The 20,952-nt window shown below is 40.9% G+C and overlaps 7 non-coding genes across 7 annotated transcripts; 1 reads left to right on the forward strand and 6 right to left on the reverse strand.

Annotated features, from left to right (window-relative positions):
• Positions 1–3,551: 3,551 nt before the first annotated feature.
• TRNAR-UCG (transfer RNA arginine (anticodon UCG)) lies at positions 3,552–3,624 on the forward strand. The gene has a single exon. It is a non-coding gene; the product is annotated as a tRNA-Arg (tRNA).
• A 5,098-nt stretch (positions 3,625–8,722) lies between these two features.
• TRNAS-GCU (transfer RNA serine (anticodon GCU)) lies at positions 8,723–8,804 on the reverse strand. Its single transcript has one exon. It is a non-coding gene; the product is annotated as a tRNA-Ser (tRNA).
• Positions 8,805–15,309: 6,505 nt separating this feature from the next.
• Positions 15,310–15,381, reverse strand: TRNAQ-UUG (transfer RNA glutamine (anticodon UUG)). Its single transcript has one exon. It is a non-coding gene; the product is annotated as a tRNA-Gln (tRNA).
• Positions 15,382–15,885: 504 nt separating this feature from the next.
• Positions 15,886–15,957, reverse strand: TRNAQ-UUG (transfer RNA glutamine (anticodon UUG)). Its single transcript has one exon. It is a non-coding gene; the product is annotated as a tRNA-Gln (tRNA).
• A 1,118-nt stretch (positions 15,958–17,075) lies between these two features.
• TRNAS-UGA (transfer RNA serine (anticodon UGA)) lies at positions 17,076–17,157 on the reverse strand. Its single transcript has one exon. It is a non-coding gene; the product is annotated as a tRNA-Ser (tRNA).
• A 343-nt stretch (positions 17,158–17,500) lies between these two features.
• TRNAM-CAU (transfer RNA methionine (anticodon CAU)) lies at positions 17,501–17,572 on the reverse strand. The gene has a single exon. It is a non-coding gene; the product is annotated as a tRNA-Met (tRNA).
• Positions 17,573–18,035: 463 nt separating this feature from the next.
• Positions 18,036–18,106, reverse strand: TRNAG-GCC (transfer RNA glycine (anticodon GCC)). Its single transcript has one exon. It is a non-coding gene; the product is annotated as a tRNA-Gly (tRNA).
• Between the last annotated feature and the right edge of the window lie 2,846 nt (positions 18,107–20,952).

Raw genomic sequence — 20,952 nt, forward strand, 5'->3', positions numbered from 1 at the left:
AGGTAGTTGTAGCCAAGTGGTAAGGCAATAGACTAGAAATCCATCGGACAAACCCTGTGCAGAATCTTCGCAACTACGAGAGTCTTAATCTTGGAAGTAAATGAATTTGAGAAAGAGTACAGGGTTTTGGTGGCCATGATTCAATTCTGATCTGAGAAAACCACTTCTGCGCTGTTAAAGGTAAATGTGTCTCTACCCTCAACTCACCTTTACAATCTCTAACAGGAATATACTCTACGCTCATTTTTTAAAGCCTGGATGCTGTCGAATGTTTTATATTTCTTGCTCTCAGAAAGGATGCCTTATTCAAATATTTATTGATTGACTTTTATGTGCCAGATACTGTGCAAGCCACTAAGGAGAAGAAAAAGACATTAAGTAGACTACAGTGTAGACATGCTTTTAAACAAGTAGGTATGTATAGTGCAATAGAATATTTATTTAAAAGGATTATACGCAAAGTGCAGTGGGAACTAGGAAGAATGATGGTTATCTCCAGTAGCCCCACAACCACTCACTAGTTTGGTGATTCTCTGGAAGGATTCACATGACTCAAATATACGCATGGTTAAGATTTATTACAACAGAGGTTACAGTTCAGGAACATGAGAAAAATATATATATATATATATATATATACACAGGCAAAGACTAGGACATGCCTTTCTCTCCAGCTGCCACCTGCAGGGTTTTATACCAGATGCCCTTGCCCAGCAAACTGTCCTTAAGTCTTGAAATTCAAAGTTCTTGAAGGGAGCTGGTCTCATACCTGCCACATGATCAACCATGGGTTGGACCCCAAACCAGATGCCAGGTACACATTACAAATCTTCATATTTCCTTTAAACATGCTGACAACCTACTTCATCTTGACCTACAGCTTCAGGTGTATAGAATAACAGCATTACCCAGTAACTAGTTCCACTATTTTAGTTCTTGGGGTTTGATCAATGGTCATCACCACAGCTACAGAGGCAAGCAAGAACTCAGTGAAACAGAACTGTTGGGTTAACTTTGCTCTGGCAACGGCTTAAGTATTAATGGGGGTTCCAGGAGAGGTGACTGGTTTTGAGCTGAAACTTGAATGAGTAAGCATTTGCTACATGGCTAAGAGCATTCTGGGTAGGAGAAACAAATACAAGGAGGCATAATACTTAGTGGCTTCTAGGGGACTTCAGATAATTCAGTGTGCTAGAAGATGGGGGTAAGGGAGGTTGTGGGGAGAGGGATTTGGAGAGAAAAGAAAAGTTGCTGGAGGGATAGCAGAGCAGGTAGGGAAAGGGCAGTTCATAAGGAGGTGAGTACACAATGCAAACAGGGTTAGATTTTATTTTCCTATGGGCAATGGGAAATCACTGGCCAATTTTGAGCAAAGGAATGACATGATCAGATTATCTCATTAGAAAAAAATTCTGGAGTTTTCAAGTCTGTGGTCTTGCCCTTTAATAGGTTTATTTTTCAGGAAGTCATTTCTAAGATGGGGAAAAAGGTTTGGGGTGAAAAAATATGTATATTTTCATCATATAATCTGACCACTCCATACTTGGCTATTTAATGCACAATTTAAATTTAGCATGTCCAGACAGAACTCCTGATTATAACTGCCCCCCAGATCCACCCCCAAATACTACTCTTGCCGCCTTTCCATTCTGTAAATGGAAATTTTATTGGTATGGCAAAAAATCTTAGAAATGTATATTACTTTTCTATGTCTCTAATACCCCCAATTCAATCAGCAAATCCATTAAAACATATTCAAAATCCAACCACTTTTCACCACTTCCACCAACACAACCCTGCTTTTGTTGTTAGGTGCCATCGAGTTGATTCTGACTCATAGCAACAAAACAGCACAACAAAACAATACATTGTCTGGTCTTGTGCTATCCTTGCAACCATTGCTATGTTTGAGCCCATTGTTGCAGCCAGTGCATCAATCCATCTTATTGAAGATCTTCCTCTTTTTCACTGACCCTCTACTTTACCAAGCATGATGTCCTTCTCCAGGGACTGGTCCCTCCTGATAACATGTCCAAAGTATGTGAAACCCTGGTTTAGCTATCGTTGTGTAACTTGAAAACCATAGTAGGCATAGTGGCTGAGAGCTACGGCTGCTAACCAAAAGATCGGCAGTTAAAATCTGCCAGGCGCTCCTTGGAAACTCTATAGGACAGTTCTTCTCTGACCTATAGGGTAACCAGGAGTTGGAATTGACTCGATGGCAACAGAGTTTTTATGTGTCACCTGACTATTGCAATAGCCTCTCCAACAGTCTTTCTGACTCCAGGAAGAGAGAGAGAGAGAACAAGTCTATATTCACATATTTACAGGCTAGAAGAATCTTCTTGTTAGGTAATTCTCACATTAAAGATGAAAAAAAATGTATGTGAAAAATTAAGCACATTTTTAATTAGCTACTGCTGTTTGCCAGATGTTATTCTATGGACAAGGAAAGAAAGGCTATGTAAAAGGCCCCATTTCTGTGCTCTCAAAGCTGCTAATTTACTTGTCAAGAAAGCCCAAGACCTACCACAAACGAGGCAGGAGAGCCATTGCTCTCAGAGTCTGGGATTTAAGAAAATTAAGGAAGTGCCCTGAGTGTAGACTGCTGTCATTATCTTCAAGTGAGGTACTTAAGGTCACAGAGATTCACTGACAAGCTTGAAAGAAACCTCCCAAAATATAACTAAATCCATATCCTGTTAATGGAGCACTCTACCAAACACTATAAATTGTAAATACTCTGTCCATAGAATATTATTGCAACGTTTTTTGTGCTGAAAGATTCATAAGTATAAAAAGTGTTAATGGCTTTTTTGTTTGTTTGTTTTGTAATCCTATTTGAGGGTTCTTTCATTTCTGAATATATGGGACCCGCAAAAAAATAAGGGTCTTGGACCCTGAGAAACCACAAGAAAAGCATCCTCTTTTCTTTCGAACAAATAGGGACATGCTGTGAAAAAATGCTCTGATGTCACGTTATAACAATCAGAGAGTGTGGGAAAGGGATACTTGCTATGCCCAGGGGCTTGCAGACAGCCACGCAGGACCTCAGAAGATGGTCGTGCAAGCACTGCCTTTTGGCGAGACTGCTTTCCAGATGCGGTTTCCGTGGCAACCGTCTGGGCCGCCATCCCAAGTACCCGGCGTCTGAAAATGGTGAATGTGGGCGACCATCAATAGGTGAGAAATCCTAAGTAAGCTTATTTTAAAATATCCCTCAATATAGAAAATTTTGCAATATTTTGGCATCTTTTCAGTCCCATAAACTCCTCTTTTTGTCTACCTCGGTGTCGTAGAGCCATGATTTTTCTCCATGGGGCAGCCATAGGCTCCAAGGCAGAAATAATTGTCAATCCCAGCTCTTCGTAAAGCCCCTGGCCTCATATAGGCCACATAATCTAGAGCTTCCATTTTCCCGGAGACGAAAAGCGCCGGCGGCGCAGGTTACATTTCTTTTTTTTTCATTAGGTGACTGTGTAATAGGGTCAGGACCCCGGCAGAAAGCTTCCTCTACTTTCTAAGTATTGTAGCACGAAGCTGTCCCCGTGGACCACGTGGCCTAATGGATAAGGCGTCTGACTTCGGATCAGAAGATTGAGGGTTCGAATCCCTTCGTGGTTAGTTTGCATTTTATGTGCTGCAAGATAAATTGCTGTATCTCATGAGGAAGGAAGAAACCAACAAAAACAACGACGTAAGACCACTGTTAGATTATCTGAGTTATTCAAACCCCTGTCTTTCTTCACTCCTTTTAGAGGAAGGAAGAGACCATAACAAAAGATCTTGAGAGAACCGGTGTGAAGAGAAAGCGATTTCAGAGGTGAAGAGATGGTAACAGTCGGAACTGAAATAAAGACATCCAGTACTTTGGGAGCTCTCAAGTTCTCCCCACATTTGCATTTTGAACGCCTGGGTTTTATTTAGTTTTGTATGTTCGGTTTATCAGACGAAGTCTCCCCCAACTGCTGAGTCTCGATTTAAGAAAAAATCAGACCAAGGCCAGGCGCCTGGGCCTACCACAGGTGGTTGCTGTGCTTTTCCCCTGTTGCTTCTTCCCATTAGCTTCGCCCTAGGCTACGATCTCCTTCACTTTTCTAGTCTGAGTCCACGAGTTTTAGGAGCTCTGGCTGTTGTCGGAGTCTGCTGTTACTAGTTTTCACTATCCCTCTCTGGATAAGGAGATGGCAGCTTGTTGCCATCAAAAGGATGAGAAGAGCTCGTATTCAATCCTAAATTAGAGAGTAGCAATATTAAGGTCATTGAAAGAGCCCAACTGTTTGCAGAATATAACTGCACAAAATGCATAGGAACAGTTCATGGGCCTAAGTAATCGAATTTAATAATAATTCAGGATTTACAAAAAGTAATTTTCAGTTGTGAACTTCATGGCGTAAGCCTGTCAAGTTTAACACCAAATCAGAATGTTGCTAGATCAAATCACTTGGGTGCCATAAATGCTTTTGCAAAGTCATGGCAATGGATATTTAAAACACAGCATAGGTTAGCTCTACCTTTTCCCAGCCTCCTTCTTAGGCCTCCCCTGATTCTGGTTTCCTCTAGTCATCTGGAAATTCCAAAAAGTATAGAATAATTGGGTTTTGATCATTAGTACCTAGACGTCGAGATTTCTTGTACTAAAAAAAAAACTTCAATTTCCTAAACCCTGGTAGCCTAGTGGTTAAGTGCTATGGCTGCTAACCAAAATGTCGGCAGCTAAAATCCCCCAGGCACTCTTTGGAAACTCTATGGGGCAGTTTTATTCTGTCCTATGGGATCGCTATGAGTAGAAATCGACTCCACAGCAACTGGCTGGGTTTTTTTTGGAATGTCCTGAGAGCCACTCCCTGTTTTCTTCCCTTCCTCACCCCCAAAAACTTGCACTAAAATCCTTGTCCTTAAGAGGCTTGGTGGCGAGGATTGGTGAAGACAGCAAAACACAAAATGAATAAGTAGATTATATATTAGATGTAAATCACCGTGTATTGTATTGGTGTTCTCCTGTTGAACATAAAATATTTCACAGTACACCAACAACAGACAAGGCCACTCTGACTACGATGAAGCAAGATAAAAACAAGAACGGGCCATAATCATGTCTGAGCACATGTCTGAACATTGTGCACATCACAAAAGTGACCAAATAGTCCCTTCTTCCTGGCTAATATGAGCGATTGCTGCTTCTTTACCAATTCAGCTCTACTCCTACTTCATTCCTCTTTTCTTCTAGATAAAAATTATTACAATATCCAGTCATGGAATTGCTGAGCCACCTCTAGGTTCCCTAGGGTCTTTTGTCTCTCTCGTTGCAATAAGTCAACAAGTCCAACTTTATTCAGCTACTGGTGTGCCCCTATTGATCTTTGGTTGAAGATTATCAACAATTTTCACAGAGATAGAAGCAGCTAAGTTTTATGGAGTATCTTCCCTCTGCCCATTACTAACCAGGTTAAAGGGAGATAGATTAAAATGTTGAAGACATCTATGCATGTCATTAAGTGTAAAAAATTTTTGCTGTATTTGACATTGATATATTTGTGTTTAGATATGGCATGCTTTGAGCCAAATAAAAGTTTTCGATTTTTATGTAGCAGCTTCATCAATCTTCTGCTTTACGATTTTTTTTAATACAATGTAATTCCTAATGGTGTCATGGTCTTCTGTTATTCAGGAGTAAGATAGGTAGTGTAACCAATCCCTTACCGATTTACAGTGTTACTGACATTTGTTGTTCTAAAAAGTGCCGTGATGTACATTTCTATAACTAGCAGGTATATATTTGCTGATGTCCTGTTTTCCTAGATAAATTCATAGCAGTGGAATTTCTGGATTGCAGACTATATATACAGGCTATACATACTTTTAAGGCTCTTCGTGTAAATTGCCAGTGGTGCTCCAGAAAGGATTTCTGATTTACATTGCCTCCAGGAGTGTGGTTCACTAATTCTTAGCAAACAAACACCAACTTTATTAGGCTAATTTCATTATTAGAAATAACTTATGTGTTCTGTGTATTGTATATTGTCTGCCTCCTGTATCTCCACCACCAATAATAAAAGTGATATATTTCTGTTTTGTTTTAATGGTGTATCTTAAGCACCTGAAGCAGTACCTGGTACCTAATAGGTCTTCAATAAACAGTTGTTGAAAAAGGCTGATGGGGGCTATGGAAACGACAAAGCAAGCCAAGGGGACAGATAGCAATGGTCAGGTAAGTCCCCATGAAGTGATACTTGAACAAAGGAGGTCAGGATTTGAGCCAAGTAAATATTCCAGAAGAGCTCCAGGCAGAGAGGCTAGCAAGTGTAAAGGCTTAGAGGTAGAATTGTACCTGAAGTATTCAAGGAATAGCAAGGAAGCCAAGGTGGCTGGGGAGGACGGGTTTGAGCAAGAGAACATGGTAAAAGATTTGCTCAGATAGGTCCCAATGGACCAGATCATGCAGGGTCTTTGAGATCATGAAATAACTCAGGCTTTCATATTGAATAAGAGGGAAGAGGATAGAGGATTTGGATCGAAGGAGTAACATCATGCTGGCTGCTGGGTTGAGAATAGTTCATAGTGGGGCAAAGTGGAAAGGAGGGAGATGAGTTAGGAGGCTAGTTCATGGTGGCCTGGACTACCGTGCCAGCTGTGCAAGTGGTAAGAAGCAATTTGATTCTGGATATTTCGTAAAGAAATAAGCAAGAGGCATTGCTCTTTCTACTTCATGCATTCCTCTTTCCTTCCCTCTTTAGTAGTTAAAGGGAAAAACAGACCTCTTGCATTTGAAAGAGGTGAGGGGCAGTGGCAAAATTGCCCCTGATTTCTCTTCCTACTTTGTAACACTGCAAGGGACTTGGGCACATTTAAAAATCATTGTTTGGTGTGTATTAAAAGCAGTGACAAAGGCCCTGGGTATATTCTGCTTGGAGGAAATTTCAATCTCCCTCTGCCACCAGCACCTTCCCTCCCCCTCTCCTCCACCCCCACCCCTACACACAATATGCCTTTGAGTGTTTCTTTGGTAAGTATCTACTGAATGTTCACAGTGTGCAAAGTGGAAGAGAGAAGGATATAAAAGTGTAGTATCCCTCGGACTTTATTCTCAAAGGAAGGTAAAGGGAGTAAGGAGAACCTAGGGGCAAGACTGCTCAGAGGTCTATAGCATCAAACATCTCCCTCCAGCTTTTTTTTGGAGAAAAGACGAACTATACAAAGCATATTACCCAATTCCTGAAAAATGTACTTTCGCTTCCAATCCAGATCAGCACCTCCCCAGTGTTTATTTCTAAAATTAAATGATTTATAGTTTCTAAACTATCTTTGAGCCACGTATACCACATAAATGATATCTTAGATAAAATCCAAAATTCTCCCCTTTTAGCTATCAAGCCACATGTGGCTTTGGGAGATCTGCACACTTATAAGAAGTTTATTTCAAAAAGCGTCACAATCGCAACCACAGGATTCAAACCTGTGGGAGAGACTCCATTACCTAAACCACTAAGTCTAAAACAACTTGGTTATCCTCACCTTAATAAAGAAAGGCTGATTATATAAATTTTTTAAACAATTAGTTTGTGTGTTCTATACCTCAGTTTCCTCATCTGTAAAATACAGATGAACGCTAAGGCGGGGGGGGGGTGGTTTTCAGCGGGCTAATCTTCCCGCCAATTTTGACACTCCACGCTGTGTAGATGGCCCCTTGCTACGCTTACTATTAAGTAGAAACAGAAAAGTGAGGTTCTGTGGCGTCATGTGTGAAAATTAGCATGTAAGTGGCAGAAGACAATCAAAGAAAGAAGGGGGAAACAAATACAAAGTGGAGCGTTTGGGGAAAAAAAATCTTCAGATAAAACACAGAGAGTGATCCCTCCCGCTTGCCGATTCATGGGAGAAAGGGTGCATTTGATCTGGGTCTGGCAAAAGGATTTTCCCAAAAGGGAGAAGAGACCCATCCGGCGGAGGGAAAGGTTAAGAGCAAAAGTAGAAGGTGAAGGCAGTTTCTCCTACTGGAAGGTGGGGACCAATGGTCAGGTAAACCTACAGTTTGGCGGAAGGTGGCGCGTGTGAGATAGGCTATTAAGAAGGAGAGCCTTGAGCGGGGTCTAGAAACTTCCTAGGTATTTAGAAAGGCGGGGAAGATTTGACAAAACTTGCCAAGACAGGGTAACTCAGACTGAGTAGTGGGTGCGGCCAGCGAGTGAAGAGTACTGTCAGCAGACCCATTCGATCAACGGTGGCGCCTGCAGCACCGACAACTGGGCCCCACCCTCAAAGATTCTGATTTAACTGGTCTGGGGAAGATCCCCTGTTGCGTGTGATTTGCAGCCACTGTTGTTTGCAAACTCAGGCGGGAGAGAGGCCGGTGGCTGCTTGGGCAGGGGGTTAACAAGAGTAACTGTGAAGGAGGAAGTAAGAGGGTCTGGAATTAGGCATTGCACGGAAGGTTTTCGATTGCAAAGGCGGAGAGCCTGGAGCAGCCGTGAGCAGACCTGCCTGAGCACGATACTTAACTCCCTTATAAACGCGATGCAATGCTTCGGGCAGATATCGTGACCTCCGAATCCTTTATAAAATAGGAATAATACCTACTGATCTCTTCTGGGTTGTTAGTCACTAATAAAGTCGCTTGTCACAGCACCTTAAACCATCTCTTCCTCTTGCGCCCCAACTAACAACCACTCGTTAGCAGAAGGCTAAAATCTCACCCTCACAGCAAGGTGAGGAAACCATGGAACGACGAGGATGGGATTCGAACCCACGCGTGCAGAGCACAATGGATTAGCAGTCCATCGCCTTAACCACTCGGCCACCTCGTCTGCCCGCTGATACAGCTTTTCTCAGATGATTACCATGGTTCTTTACTCTGCAGGGTTCCATTTTGTAATTCCTATTTTTATGTGTTAATTAATGAAACCAATGTCTTTATTCTCTATAAACGACCCTGTTGCTTTGTGAAAGGGAGAAAAAAATAAACGGGACTATAGGTGGAAGTAGGGAGGTGGTCTTATGAATAAAGACGACAAAGTACATTTTCGAAGGGAAAAAGGAAGAAACTTGGGGAAATGGAGTTAAAGACTAATTTTGTTTTAAAGATCAAATTGTATTTCGTCACTTCTATTAGGCCATGAATATTAAGACCATCTCAAAACTGGTTATATAATACTTATTGTTGCACCCCTGAACACTCGGTATGATTCTTACGCAGAAGGATCCCTGCCTGTCATATGGAACATATAATTGTAACCTCTTTAGGAATCCCGAGTGGGTATTGGGAGAAGAGGTGTGAAGATGGGTTAAGGTCAAATTGTGATTGGTTCTGAATGCCAGGCCACAGATTTGGGACTTTATCTTAAGAAATGTGGGGACATCTGAGCGTTTGTGGCGTTTTTGTCTTTGTAAGTAGCCATATAATCAAAATTATAATTTCGTGTTATCATTTATTATTATTTATTTCAATGCCCTCCAGCCAAAGACCACTAGGATCACACCTGTAATTGAATAAACTGGGTATATTGCTGCTGAAACTAGGAAGAACCAACACCATGGGGAACCTTGAAACAACTCAATAAACTGGTGTTAAAAAGACCTTATTGCAGCATTTGTGCCTGTGTTGATTTGGGGGAGGATGCAAGAATGCTGGGCTTTGTTCTGAATTGAATGCTGTCAGGAATCTATGATTGGGTATCTTAATAAATTTTATCTACAAGCAGGGAAAAATCGACCAAAGCTAAAACTATAAAATTAGTAGGGGATGTTTGGTATTTTCGTCATTTGCAACAGTGACTGTTTTATTGTCTGTGCTTAGACAAAATTATGCAGTATTTTTTTGTTGTTTGTTTCTATTTCACTGCATCATAATCACAGGGTGATCTCATTTGATAATGGTGTTCTGTGACATTATGCTCTACAAAAGGACCCCAGGACCTCGTGGTACGCACCAGGCCAGTTCCTGACAACACCCAGCCCCAGTGGATAGAATCAGGCCAGTTTCTGGATGCCAGAGGCTGCTTTTCACTTTCTCACCTATACCCAATATCGTTACAAGGAAATGATTGTGTGTGTGGGTGGGTGGGTGTCCACATTATGACATAATGCAACATAAAATGGGTATAAAAATGAAGATGAAGGAAAAATAAAGATGATGTTTGAAATAGGGGCAGGATTCAAATTCCATGTTCTAAGGAAGGGTGGAGAGATGATTAAATATCAAATGTATTATGTGTCAAGTCAGTATCAAAACATACCAATCTAAAACAGGTTAAATTTATGAAGTTGCATTTTTTTGAAGCTTAAGTGAGTGACAAATTCTAAAATATTTCTGGAAACTAAAAAATTACCTTGGCTTGGTAGTGTGATTTTATATATATGCATTATATGTTTTATATGTGTATATATATATATATATAATCACTGACGCTGTTTCTCTAGAGAGTGCTATGACAGGCACATATGAGATGCTCAATAATATTTGTGAAAAGATTGAATAAGTTAAAGAACCAGCAGACAGACCTTCAGGCCCTGATTTGTTTATCATGCTTTACAATTTCCAATCACAAGCTGTAGGAATTATTTTTTCCAGAAATATTACAGAATTTGTTACTCACTTAAGCTTTAAAAAAATACAAACTTGTAGACTTTATGTATGTATACGTACAGAGAGAAAGAAAGTGAGATTTAGTTCAAGGGATTGGCTCACACAATTGCGGGGGCTGACAAGTATAAAATTCATAGGTCAGGCAGCAGGCTGTAGACTCCTGCAGGCTTTGGCCCCAAAATCAATAGGTCAGGTGATGGAAAAAGTAAAGTAAGAGTCTTGCTGAAATATCTATATATATAGCCTGGAAGCAGAATATATCCAAGGGAAACTCCTTTTTGCTTTTAAAGTCTTCGACTCATTGATTGAGGCCCACCCACATTATATGGAAGGTAATCTACTTAAAGCCAACTGATTTAATCATATGTAACTTCTACATAACAGCAACTAGACCACTGTTTGACCAAACAACTGGGCACCATACCTTAGCCAAGTTGACACATTAAATTAACCATGTGCCAGAAACTGGTCTAGGTGCAGTGGTATACAGTACACACAAAATTCCCTATAGAGATAGGCAAGAAACAATTTAAAAAGCAAAATATATATTATGTCGGAAGGTGATAAATGCCTTAAAATGGTGGGCCAAAACCAAACCAAACCCATTGCCAACCAGTGGACTCTGATTCATAGCAACCCTATAGGGTAGGGTAAAACTGCCCATAGGGTTTGTAGAACTGCCCCATACGGTTTCCAAGGAGCAGCTGGTGAACTTGAACTGTCAAGCTTTTGATTAGCAGTCTTCATGGATTGAATTTTGTCACCCAAAAATATGTGCATCAATTTGGCTAGGCCATGATTCCTAGTATTGTGTGATTGTCCACCATTTTGTCATCTGATGTGATTTTCCTATGTGTTGTAAATTCTCTCTCTGATGTTGATGAGATGGGATTATCAGCAGTTATGTTAATGAGGCAGGACTCAGTCTACAAGGTTGAACTGTGTCTTGAGCCAATGTCTTTTGAGATACAAAAGAGAGAAACAAGCAGAGAGACATGGCGAACCTCATACTACCAAGAAACAAGAGCCAGGAGAATAGCGCATCCTTTAGACCCAGGGTCTCTCTCTGTGCTGAGAAGCTGCTTGACTAGGGGAAGATTGATGACAAGGTCCTTCCTCCAGAGCCAACAGAGAATGAAAGCCTTCCCCTGGAAATGGCACCCTGAATTTGGATTTCTATCCTCCTAGACTGTGAGATAATAAGTTTATTTTTGTTAAAGCCACCCACTTGTGGTATTTCTGTTATAGCAACACTAGATAACTAAGATAACAGCCAAGTTCTTAACCACTATGCCACCAAGTCTCCTTGAATAAGACCGTCAGGGAAAAATCAGCTCAATAGTTCTCACTCCATGCTGCGCATTTGAATCCATGGGGAAGTTCTGAGAAATATCTGTGTCAAGGCCTTATTGCTAAAGATTAGAACAGCAACACTCAAGCTATTCAATGCTAGTTTATTTTTAAAGAAAGAAATATAAAAGAAAACTATTTTTTAAAAGTTGTGACTTAGGAGTAATTTTGCCAAGTAGGAGGTACCAGGAGTAGCTCTCAATACAGCACTTCCTGATTACACGGACGAAATTGCCTGCAAAGTATCAGTCATACCGCTAGGACAGAAACAGAGAGGGTTCAGTCTGCCTTGGAGGCCCTAAGGTCTTTAAAACCCTGTGTGTCGGGCTGACTTTTTGTATAATTCCCTCTTTGTGAGTGTAGGTTGGGTCTAGTGTTTTGCTTCTAACCATACAGCAAAGGTGATGAGATACCACTTCCATGATTAGGTTAGAAAAGTTTGTGACTTCCATTTTACCATAAAATTTTCCCTATTGCCGTCTTAGTTTTTATGCATTGATGAAGCAAGCTGCCTCTTTGGTGAGGTTCACATGAAGAGGAACTGAGGATGGCCTCCAGCCAACAGCCAACAAGAACAGAGGCCCTCAGCCCAACAACCTCTGAGGTACTAAACCCTGCCAACAACCATGTGAGTTTGGAAGTGGGCCTTCCCCAACTGAGCTTTAAGGTGACTACAGCTGACACCTTGAATACATACTATGAATGCAGGCTATGAAAGACCCTGAAGTAGAGGGCCCATCTAAACTCTACCTGGATTCTTGGCCCACAGAAAATGTGAGATAATAAATGTGTGTTGTTTTAAGCTGCCAAATTATACACTCAGAAAGGCCTGATGGCTCAGAGATTACTGGACCCCAGGGCTGAGAGGGAATGTAATTGAGAAGGTAAAAAAATACAAGATACCATAAAATTGCCAGATCTGAGTTCAGATACTAATCATTATCCTATGGAACCCTTGCTTAAGTGTCTCTCTATTGAAAAATCTGTGTTGAAATTTAAGTCAGATTGATACATTATCTTTGAAAAAAAGCTCATGACAGATAGATTAAGTCTAAGAAGCACTGATACTTGCTAGCTATTAATGAAGGCTACGGTAGGATGAATAGTGGCCCTGAAATGTGCCCACCTCTTAATCCCTGGAACCTGTAAATATATTATATGGTAAAAGGGACTTTGCAGATGTGATTAAACTGAAAATTTTGAGATGAGGAAATTATCCTGGATTATCTGAGTGGGCCAAATGTAATCATAAAAGCCCTCATAAAAGGGAGGTAAAAGGGTCAGAGTCAATAAAGATGTCATGATGGAAGCAAGAGGTTATACCGATTCAAGGAAGGGGTCACTACAAGCTGAAAAACGCAAGTAAACAAATTTTCCCTTGAAGCCTCCAGAAGGAACAAAGCTGTGCTAACACCTTATTTTAGAATGCCAAAACCAACCAAACTCATTGTGGTCAAGTCCATTCTGACTCATAGTGACCCTGTAGGGCACAGTAGAATTGCCCCCTAGGGTTTCCAAGGAGCAGCTGGTGGATTTGAACTGCTGACCTTTTGCTTAGCAGCCTATTAATGGCTCCATCTCAAGAACTGTAAGAAAATATATTTGTGTTGTTTTAAGCCACTAAATTTGCAGTAATTTGTTACAGCAGCAATAGGAAACTAATACAGAGGCATCAAGACACTACCATGACTGGGGCTCAATAGGTGGGAGGAAGTTCACAGGGCTTTTTCTGGAGAAGTTTTCAGAGGCCAGAGTAGCTCATGGGGCTCTTCCTTTGCTGTCATTGAGAGCACTGGAAAATATGTTTTTGAGCTGCTGTGAGAGAGTCAACAGAAGGAATTTAGGGTCTCAGTGATGACTGGGACTGCTGCATTCAGAGTCTAAGATATGAACCTGTATACCATGGGACCTTTAGATAACAAACCTTCTACAGGAAGATTTGTATACTATTGTATCAGGCTAGTTCATCTTAAAACGTCCTAGGCATAGATCCAATGTAAGAGAGCCTGCTGTATAAGAGATGATAGAAGTTCTCAGATAAAAGTAATGACCAGGTTTTCACTGTACGGTTTGCCATTTTCAGGCCTGTGTTCAGTTAGCTTACAGAATGTTTTAAGTGGGCTCCGGAGAAGAAAGTCATAGATGGGGCCTCTGACACATGAACCCTTAATCACCTGAGCATGCAATTAACTTATGAGATCCAAATGAACAGGCACCAGGCAAAGTAAAAGAGGACATCGAGAGGAAGGGTTTTAGGGGGACATATTTTTTATGGGTGGCAGGGAGAGGGCAATGTTCAGCATTCAGAGAAGAGAGCAAGGAGCTGGACATTGTTTGGGGGGAGAGGAAGTACAGTGGAGAGGAAGTGCCTATGTCTGAGTGTTCTCTTGGTTTGAGAAAAGCAAAAGCAAAGTCACCAAAACCGAGATCATTCCACCAAGAGTTGAAGTCCAGACGCTAGCCATGTAGTTGGGTCTCTACTGAAAGACTGATGTGTACTCTTAACAGACCAGTTCATTTTAAAATGAAGTGGACACAAATTAGTTTAAGAAGTTGGATCAGAGCCCCTGCTGGATACAGACAGTGGAAGCTCTAAGATGTACACGACAACCGTACAGTACAAACTTTTTTACGGTTGTGTTAGTGGTTAGAAGCTGATGAAACACCTCAGTAGTTTCCAGGGAAGGAAAGACCTGAGACTGAGGACTGTGGAACATGAATCTTTAACCACTGGGCCGGGATTCTAATTTACCAGGATCTGAGGAATTCGACAAAAAGGCAAAAGCAAAAGGGGACTGGGGCTGGAATTCCAGAGGTGGATGGTTAGAGACAGTTTTCTGCAGGCTAGAGGCTCCATGTTGATTTGGTGGAAGTAGTTGGCAGCGCTTGCCAATTGCACAGCCAGATCAACTAATGATTTAGGCGAACTGCAGAGGAAATCACCAAGAAGTTGCTGAGGTCCCACAGAGATTCTGACTGAAATAGCTGGATTCAGAGTCCAGGGTGCTATCCATTATACCATAGGGTATCCTTTCATGAGGAGACGGCTACTGCAATTCTTATGTTTTTTTTCATTTTGAATGGGGTCCAGAGAAGAATAGGACCACGGGCGGGGCCTCTGACACGCGACCTCCTAGGCACCATGGACACGGAAATAACGTAAAAGGATCTGACTGATTTTACCAACCAAGGCAAGAGAGGTGTCAAGAGAAAAAGACAAAAGGACAGGAGCCAGAGAGTAAGGAGTAGCACGACGCTCCTTGGGAGAATCAAGTGCGGCGGTAGTGTATATCCATAGACGCTACGATGTGTCCGCGATTAAAGAGAAGAATGTATCTGCTATTAAAGAATGGAGACAGGTTGACCAAAATCGAACCAGGTCCCACCGAGATTTGAACTCGGATCGCTGGATTCAAAGTCCAGAGTGCTAACCATTACACCATGGGGCCTTGATACGTACCTTACTAATGCAATATCTCTGAATATTCATTGTAGAGCGTTTCATTCTGTTCAGAAATATTGATAAGGCCTCTATTTGGAACAAAGACTCCAAGATGAATACCACCGTCAACTACCGACGACTGGGGCTCACATGCTTTACGGACTGTTTAGAACTGAGTTCGTGGTTAGAAGCGGACAGAACTCAGGGAGTTAGTCTCCAAAAAAAGGAAAGACTGAGGTGTCGGATACGAAGCACGAACCCTTAAGCATCCAGGGACGATAGCTAATTTACCTGAACTTGAAAGACCCAGTACAAAAAAGGCAAAAACTAGCGTCAAACGAGAGCGCGGATGTGAAATTCCAGAGGAAAGCGTAGGGGACGGTTTTATTCGGGCAATGTATCGTTGCTGATTGGGAAGGGGTGGTCAGTTTCGCAAGGGGCCGGGTGTCTACCTCCTACAGGTGCGAGGATGATTTGATAGAAGCTGAGGAAAGAGTACCAAAACGTAAGCAGGTCCCACCGAGATTTGAACTCGGATCGCTGGATTCAAAGTCCAGAGTGCTAACCATTACACCATGGGGCCGACAAAGGTCGGTTTCCCAGGCAAGATTTTGTCAGTGCGTTTACAGTGTGTCGGAGGAGCTTGATTGGAATGCATTTTTGATGCATGGAGAATACGCAATGTCTTGAAATGGAGGACTCAGCAAACCTGCTCAATCAGGAAGAAAACAGCAACAGACCTCAGACCTTTGCTAGAATTGCTCTAATCTGATGGTGGAGCGTTTGAGGACGGGCGGGCGTTCCTTGCAAAATCGGAACTGTGCATTTACTGAATTCTTCATCCGGATTTATAGATCAAAATTACAAATCTCTCAGGACATGTATGCAATTGGAAGACAGAATAACAAAAACAAAGTGAAATATTTATGAAATGTCGGGAATTTACTGATATTTTAGGGGATTATCTTTTTTAAAAACGTTTGCTTTTTAACATATTTTGTTTTTTCTTATCAGCATTTATAATGGTGGATTAAAAATAAAAATATTATATTTACTTTACTCTTATTTATGTTGCATATACGTGTGTGTGAGAAATAGTGAGTTTTAGCGAGCAAAACTGTTTTGTTTTGTTTTGTTTTAATAAGATTTAGCCTACACCTGAAAACAGCTTTGAAAATTCTCTATCTGGTATTTCCTCTCTGTAATTCTGCCCCCCCCCCCCGAAAAAAAAAAATGGGATGATAAGAAGGCTCCAGAGGGGAGGAAAGACCGGAAATTTCTGTTAAAAAAAAAAAATTATTCCAAAACAAACTGCTCTTGAGTAAAATAGTGATGAGCTCGAAGCACCCAAATTTTTGAAAGAACCTCAGGCTTTTGAAGTTAGAGACAAGAGAGATTTTGGAAGTCAGACTTAAGCTGCATTTCGGTTAAGAATAATATAGAGAGGACAACTCAAAAAGAATCAAAGTCAAAACAGCCTTGACTTCTTTTGGTTTTTTCAGCATTTTTTGCAGAGGTCTCAGAAACCCCTGGTTTTACCAGATAGTCTCCCAAAGACGTTTTCAAAAACTTTCTCTACCTACTTACTGTAACACAAAAGAACTAAAATTACTTGCCTTCAATTTTATGTAGAAAGATAACAACAACTGAGGAAAACAATTTCGTGGCTTTTTGCGTCCAGCAAGTGACAAAAAGCCCTGTCGTAGTCGGCAGGATTCGAACCTGCGCGGGGAAACCCCAATGGATTTCAAGTCCATCGCCTTAACCACTCGGCCACGACTACACGACTGGCTTTGACTTCTGGATACTTTCCCATGAGGATTAATACCTTTTCTGTTGCAACATTGTTTAGATTTGTTCGTTCAGATAACGCAATAATCATTCTGGAATGCCTGTCACCATGGAAAAATGATCAAGATTTTGAAGATAGACATGTTAGTTAGAAGAGTTATTATAAATTCAACACTTGCCTGACGTGCGAGAAACTAAAAACTTTCCGAGAGTCACATTCTAACCCCTAAGTCCCCAAATACCGAGATTGCTGGTATGCAGAACTTTGATGCAGAATCAGTGACAAATTTGTTCGTTTTTTTCTAAAATCTGGATGGAATTAAAATGTGGCTTTTTAGCAGAGGATGGTTTCGATCCATCGACCTCTGGGTTATGGGCCCAGCACGCTTCCGCTGCGCCACTCTGCTAACACGCTGAGAGGGGCTATAAAATGGAAATTCAAGGCCATAAATTTTGATATGTCTCCAAAAACAATTTACAGTTTTTCAGTGGTTCCAAAATCTGCCCTCGAGAATGGGAAGGACACATTGCTATCAGCAGGCAGTTATACTTCATCTTTAGATACCAGTGGCTTAGAATGCCCCTCTCCAACACACTCAGATCAATTGAGGCAGAAAAGGAAATATGGGAAACTCAAATCTCCCCGAGTTTACTCGAGCTCGGGAGGGATTAAATGTTTCCGATTATCAGGAAAACAAACCCATGCTAGGTGGCATAATTTATGAAGAAAAAATTGCAAAGGTGTTACCCTTGGTCTCTTTTTTGCAATATCTGGGGTACCGGAACCACGGTAATGTTTAAATAATTTTTGTTTGTGGTCTTCAGTTAAAACATTTTTCCTCTCCCAGTGGGAAATGTAAAAGCTCTGCTTGCATTGGCCGGGAATCGAACCCGGGCCTCCCGCGTGGCAGGCGAGAATTCTACCACTGAACCACCAATGCTCGACGGAAGCAACTGTCTGTGTTTAGCCTCATATAGGTGCATTTAAGTTATCCCTAAATTAAGAATTTTTTTCCCTCAGAATTTAAGTCTAATTTTTTTTTTAAAGAAAATATTATATCTAAATGATGTTCTAAGAAAACCTGTGAACTGGAAGGAGGCTGAACCTCTGCTGAGATGTAAACTTGGTGAAAAATGACTATAAATACCCAACATATAAAAATACCTTTCTTCATCCCACCCTCAATTTAAATCTCTAGTGGAAACAAATTCTGAAAACCTCTCATTTAGAATGCAAGCCAATTTGATTAATATACTAGATCAAAGCGCTCAAGTCAACTCTGAAACACCAAGTTACAACATTTTGGAAAACAAAAAACAAAAACTCCTACTGACTTTCTGTTTGTAAAGGAGGCTATTGTCATTGGAAGTGGGAATGATAAAGTAAGGGTTCTGAAAGTATTCTTCTGAGCCCTCCTCCATGTGTACATCCCCATTACTCACCCCCTAGAGAGGGTGACTACCAGCTGCTGAGACTGCTGTGGCACTTTGGAACCAAAAGCCAAAAAAGAGGCCTCAAGCTAAATGGAGATATGGCCCCTATTTTTGAGGATTTTTCATTTGGTTTGGAGAAAAAGCCAACACATAGACAACCACCGTGGAGCAACAAAAAGTAAATTGAGAGAACAAAGCTTAGTTAATTCAGTAAGGGAGAACACAACCTCCAGAGTCTTAATTGTGTCTTAGAGGTTGTTGTAGGATAAAAACATCTTAAAGTTTAGTAAAGCAAAAAGAAAGTTTTGTTCGACATATATTCAAAAAGGCAAAAGTGGAAAGCGTACAAGCATGCTGTCAGAGCTAATGTCTGCCCAAATCCAAGGCAATATTACAGAACAGACAAAAGTGGGAAAACCGACAGGCATGCTGCTAGAGCCATGCCTGTCAAAGTCCAAAGAATATTATAGAATAGACAAGAACAGGAAAACAGACAAGCATGCTGCCACAGCCATGTCTGCCCAAGTTCAAAGAATATTAGAGTCATGAGTATATATTAACATTAAAAAATGGGTAAAACCACTGAAAGCTCCATCTTTTCACAGATTGGCTAGAAACTGTGATCCTACATTTTGAGTTCTCTTTCTTAACAATCATTGGTATTGGCTTCAGTAAAGACAGTCAAGAGGGCCTTCATTGGTACAACAAATTTTCTTTTGAGTAAATGCTAACAGAAAAAGATAAGAGTGGAAAGTCTTTTGTGTTTTGTTAGATTAGTTTACTTGAAATGTTCCCTAACAGATATTTTCCAAGATTATCCTAGCCGTTGTCTTTATACCTCACAGCTCAGTTGATGTGTCCTTGTGAGCCCAGCTCTACCTGGGTCACAGTCCCTATGCTCAAGGACAGGGAACGATGACTCCAATATTATTTCCTATATCAAGGTTGTGAGGGCAAATTTGAGCTATTTATTGAGATTTCGAAATCGAGTTTATGGTGGCTCTTTCAGAGTTGGGACATGTTAAGATAGGGTTAGGATCATGATATAATAGCTTAGGATTGGTAGATACAACCAGGAGAGGATTTTGAGGTTGTAAACTTTATCTATTGCTGTGTAACAAATTGCCCTAAAACTTAGTGGGTTACAACAAGCATTTATTATCTCATCGCTTCTGTGGATCAAGAACTCAGGAATGGCTTAGCTGGGTGGGTTCTCATGAGGTTCCAAACAAGATGTTGACAGCGGCTGCAGTAATGCTTACCTGGGGCTGGAGAATGCTCTTCCAAACTCACTCACTTGGCTGTTGGATGGAAGCCTTAGTTTTTTACAGCATGGGCTTCTCCATAGGTGAGTGTCTTCTTGACGTGGCAGCTGGATTCCACCAGGTCAAGTGATCTGAGAAAGCAAAGAGGAGGCTGCAGCATCTTGTATGACTTAGTGTGGCACCGTCACTTCCACATTATTCTATTCGCTAGAAGCATGTCACTAATTTCAACTCATGCTGAAGGGGAAGCAAGTTGGAGGGCAGGGTATTTAAGAATGTGTGGCCATATTTTACCATCACAGGTGCTGAAAGATTATTGCTGTGCAAAGTGTCATTTGATACCTTCTAATGAGAAGCTGATGGGCCTTTCAAGAAATTCCTGCAATAAGCAATAAAAAGCTCCTGGAATACACAAAAAGTTATTTGCAATTTTTATCTTCCTAGGCAAGAGCCTCAAGGAATAGTAATGTGATGAAAATGCTGGAGTACGGAAGTCATATTAATGTAGACAGTAAACTGTGGGCACAGTTTGGATTCTCACATTCAATACAAGGCTCCCATAAAGTATATGATACATTTTCTTCAGATAAACTTAAAATGCAATATTTTAAAAAGTAAACCCTGAAAAAAGTATTAATTGAAATAATTTAGTTGTCTTAAAATGAAGTCTAAAATACTCATTGTTTTAATATGCTTCCTCTTGGAAATTAAAGCCTACTTCCTACTATTCTGGATTTTTTAAAGAAGCTTTGGATTGACATTTTACAGCAATGATACATTAACTTGGCTTCTACATTGAAACAGAGGCAGAACATAACACTCCCTTACCAAACGCTGCAGTCAGTAAAAATGTTAGCCATTCTGACTAGAAAATGCCCTGGGAACAGCAGTGGGAAATGAGACCAATTGCTCAGCTAAAAGATAAACCTAGTGAAGACAGATGAGCATGCACATATGAAACCTAAAATTGGGAAATCCATGTGTAAGTGAGATAGAAAAAAAATGTCTTTTTTGGAAGTCAATCAACCTTTCAAACGTAATTACTGCCTCATTTTTATGTCCTGTTCTAGGGTTTGGACCTCAGTTTT

The sequence above is a fragment of the Loxodonta africana genome, chromosome 1 (assembly GCF_030014295.1).
Source record: "Loxodonta africana isolate mLoxAfr1 chromosome 1, mLoxAfr1.hap2, whole genome shotgun sequence".
NCBI classification, from domain to species: Eukaryota; Metazoa; Chordata; class Mammalia; order Proboscidea; family Elephantidae; genus Loxodonta; species Loxodonta africana.